This window comes from Myotis davidii, unplaced genomic scaffold (assembly GCF_000327345.1).
Source record: "Myotis davidii unplaced genomic scaffold, ASM32734v1 scaffold534, whole genome shotgun sequence".
Lineage (NCBI taxonomy): Eukaryota > Metazoa > Chordata > Mammalia > Chiroptera > Vespertilionidae > Myotis > Myotis davidii.
Window position 1 is genome coordinate 7,380,633 of NW_006286678.1, and position 4,785 is coordinate 7,385,417.

A 4,785-nucleotide genomic window follows, 5' to 3' on the forward strand; every position below is an offset into this window, starting at 1 on the left:
TCCCGAGGGGTCCCAGACTGCAAGAGGGCACAGGCTGGGCTGAGGTATCGCCCTCACCCCGAGTGCACAAATTTTTGTGCACCGGGCCTCTAGTATTATAAACCACAATCTCACAAGTATCTCTTTTACTATAGAATTGCCTTTTTGGATGCTGCTGTTCAAGAACTCCAATAGGACATATTAAACATATGCTAGAAATCTGTTTGAGAATAGTTCTTTCAAGATTCCAAAGGGTCTTTCTAGCCCTAGATGGTTTGGCTCAGTGGGTAGAGCATTGGCCTGTGGACTGAAAGATCCAGTTCGATTCCGGTCAAGGGCACATGCTGGGTTGCAGGCTTGATCCCCATTAGTTGGTGTGCAGAAGGCTGCCAATCAATGATTATCATCATTAATGTTTCTCTTCCTCTCTGAAATATATATATATATCTTTTTTTAATAGTCTTTCTAGATGAAGGTGAATAGTCTCTTTTCTCTTCCGCCAAAAGAAGACAAACTAAAGCTGAAACAGGAACAACTTTCCTGTTTGATTTTAGCATGGAGTCAAGCCATTGCCAGGCACAGAGCCTGGAACAGAGAAGGCACTTGGTTAATATTCATTGAATGAAAGAAACCAGTACGTAAGATTTTAAGAAAGAAAACTCTTGACTGATGTCCCAATACTGGTCATTGGATTTCTGGATCAGAGGCTGCATTTCAGAACCAACTGGCAGTCTTTTTCATGGGCATGTGCCCAGCCCTCATTAGAACATCCTGGCAGGGTGTCCAACTATGTGTATTTCTTCAAGTTCCTCAGGACTTGAAAGTCCACAGGAGTTAAGAGAGTTTGATTCTTACATGATTTGCACATCAGAGAACATAGCCTTCAGCATGAACCAGAGACACTCTCTAAGGTGGGAAGAATAGGCAAGGGTTTTAAAAACAAGAATCAAAGGGAGGGTTGCTAGGTAAACAAGACCATAAACTTACATCATCCATTTTCTGACTGGCAGGGCAACTGGACTCTCCAGGGTCTACTGGCCCAGTGGTCTCGGCAAGTGGGGTTGTGAGATAAGATGAATGGGTAGTTTCAGTTGACTCATGATCAGCAGGTAGAGTCACAAGATATGGCCAGTGCCTCAATTGCCCTTGGAATCTATAAAGTAAACTGATAAAGCAAGTCTTGTGGTGGAGTAAACAATGCAGGGAATGCAGTTGGTCAGGTAGACAGGTTAAACTGGAAAATGGCCCAGTTACACACACAGGGTCAGAGACCAGATTGCCAACGGGCCTAGATATTAGTTCACAAAATTACGGTATTAGAATCCTCAGGTGGTTTATTATACAATTCATTTTACAATCTCAGATTTTATTATCTGTGGTCCCTGTCAGTGCTGATATTGCGATATTTTCACCTGAAATGAAAAGTCACCTTCAAGCAAATGCCTGCTTGTACAACAGGTCAGTGAATTTTGATCCTTGCCCTTAAATCTGATATTATTTGAATTTAAAAAGCAAATAATCAGACCATCAGCATTTCCTCAAGTGTGTCCTGTGAAGCACAGGTGCTGTGAGCTGCTGCAAAGAAAGCAGCGCTCTGTGGTCAGGCAAGTCTCTGTTTATGTGCTGCCACCTCTCCCCTCAGATGTGTGATTGTGTATCCCTGCGTCAGTTCTGTGGTAATAAGACTCATTTAACCCAGTAGTTCCCAAGTACACTGACCCTGGAACCCTTTTATTCATTTATTTTTTTAATTTAAAAAAATACTGATTTTAGAGATAGAGGAAGGCACAGAGAGAGGAAAGGAGAGAAAAACATTGATTTGTTATTCCACTTATTCATGCATTCATTGGTTGCTTCTTGTATGTGCCCTGACTGGGGATCGAACCTGCAACCCTGGCATATTAAGCAGAAGCTCTAACCAGCTGAGCTACCCAAACAGGGCCTGACCCTGGTACACTTTTTTTTAAAATCTTTATTATTGACAGTATTACAAATGTCCCCTTTATTCCCCCATCAACTCCCTTCAGCCTCCCCCGCCCCAGGCCCTCACCACCCCACTGTCTGTGTCCATGGGTTATGCATACAAGGTCTTTGCCTTTCAAAAAAAAAAGTGTTTTTATTGATTTCAGAAAGAGGAAGGGAGAACGGTAGAGGGATAGAAACATCAATAATGAGATAGAATCAGTGATTGGATGCCTCCCAAACACCCCATACTGGGGATTGAGCTCACAACCCAGGCACATCCCCTGATCCTGAACTGAATCTCAACTTCCTGGTTTATAGGTCAATGCTCAACCACGGAGTCACACTGGCCAGACCGAAGAGCTTTTCTTTATCTGAGTTTTACAATTGGGGCCCCTATGGGAGGTAATCAATCGAAGTGTCCTTCTCACATCAATGTTTCTCTCTCTCTGTCTCTACCCCTCCCTTCCACTCTCACTAAAATTGATGGAAAAGTATTCTTGGGTGAGGATTAACAGGGGAAAAAAGCAACTCTACATTGTTCCTATATAGTCCTGCAGGGTAACCACATTGTCCTAACGTAACCCTGGAAGGGAAACTGCCAAAATAAGGTTCTTCATTTAAGTGACTAGGAAACTCCCATATTTTTAGACTAGGAAATACTGGGAGACAAATCTCTAAGGTCACAAATCAACTGTTATCCTAGAACTGCTGGTGGCCATGTCCCCTGGCAGCTGGAGTGGCCCAGAAGAATGAAGCCATTGCAAATGGAAGGTCAGATGAGAGGGGGAATGATAGGGAGATAACCTGAGTTTGAACCACTAAATCCAATCCTGTGGCCATGGCTACCCCTGATTTTCAAGTTCTATAAATCTAATTATTATTATTATGATTGTGATTATTATGATTATTATTTCTCTTAAGCCAGAGTTGTGCTTCTACCGCCATAACAAAGAGAGTCGTGACTAGTATATTCGCCTCCTAGATTACTCTCCACCTACATGAAGGCTGTCCTTAGCCAAAGATGCATGTGCTCATTTGCTGCAATAAATACATTTGTCAGTTAACTCACTGTGCACACCAAAGAAGGCTTGCTTCCTTAGGAGGGATTCAGGCAGTGATGGCTTTAGAAGCCTCGAAGAACAAAGAAGATGGGAATCAGAGAGAAAGAGGGTGGGGCCTGGCAGGTGCAGCCACGTAATTTGGAGAGTCAGAGGTCGGTGCCTTCTTGAGAAACCAAGTACTCGTAAAAGGGGATATTTGTTTAGCCGTGGAGTGGGCAAGGATGTGACACTGGCAAGAACAGGATAGAAGGTGTGTTTGGGGGTAGAGGAGGAGAATCCAGAAGTGTGGGGACCCCATTCCAGAAGTCATAACCACAAGAATCTGTTATCCTGTAACCTCCAAATCCAGGAGCTAGACAGCTCCCAGATGCTCAATGATGGAGAGCTAAGTAGGCGGAGGTCTGTTTTCTCAGCCGTTCTTAGCGTTTTTATGACAGGGCTGGTCCTAATTTGAGGGTCACGGGCTGTTTTTGTACAACAGGGTTTGTGGTTTGTTTTGTTTGTGGGTTTGTTTGTTTTTTTGTAATTGTTATTCATGAACACGAGCTAGATACCAGGACCTCAGAGACACCTGTCTTATCTCTCATCTGGGAAGAGGTGAAGATAAGACTCAATCCTGGGTGTTCTGATGACCAGGCCATATCCCCTGAGTGCTAAAATTGAGATTTAAAATTTATTACCAGGAGATTAACTTGTAATCTATAAGGTACTCTGTTATGGACTGAATGTTGATGTCCCCTCCTACTGCAGATTCATATATGAAAGCCCCAGTGTGCCTCTTTGGAGATGGGACCCCTATGGAAGTAATTAAGGTTAAATGAGGTCATATCTGTGGGGCTTTGATTCAATAAGATTAGTGCCCTTATTAGAGGAGACACCAGAGAGCCAGTTCCTTCCCCCTCTGGATGTATGCACTGAGGAAAGGCCATGTGAGGACACAGTGAAGAGGTAGCCATCGGCATGCCAGGGAGAGGTCTCTCACCAGAAAATTAATGGGCTGAAACCTTGATCTTGGTCTTCTGGCCTCCAGAACTATGAGAAAACAGTTTTTTTTAAATATATTTTTATTGATTTCAGAGCCTCCAGAACTATGAGAAAACAAAGTTTTTTAAAAATATATTTTTATTGATTTCAGAGAGGAAGGGAGAAGGAGAGAGAGATAGAAACATCAATGATAAGAGAGAATCATTGATTGGCTGCCTCCTGCATGCCCCCTACTGGGGACCGAGCACAAAACCCGGGTATGTGCCCTCGACCAGAATCGAACCCAGGACCGGATATGTGCCCTCGACCAGAATCGAATCCAGGACTCTTTGGTCCACAGGCTAACTCTCTATCCACTGAGCCAAACCAGCTAGGGCAAGAAAATGAAGTTTTGATGATTGAGCCACCTGATCTGTACTTTGTTGTGGTAGCTAGAAGCAACTAAGACATGACCTGAAACTTCAGCAATGTAACTGAACAGATAAACTACAGGACATAAAAAAAATTATGATCAGCCCTAGCTGGTCGCTCAGTGGTTAGAGCATTGGCCTGAGGCCTGAAGGGTCTCAGGTTTAATTCCAGTCAAGGACACGTTACCTGGGTTGCAGGCTCAATCGGGGCACATTCTGGAGGCAACCGATCAATTTGTCTCTCTCACATCGATGTTTCTCTCTGTGTGTGTCCCTCCCTTCCACTCTCTCTAAAAATCAATGGAAAAATATCCTCGGGTGAGGATTAACAAAAAAACAACAACAAAGCCCCAAACAAGTGACTACCTGAGATTATGGGGGGAAGT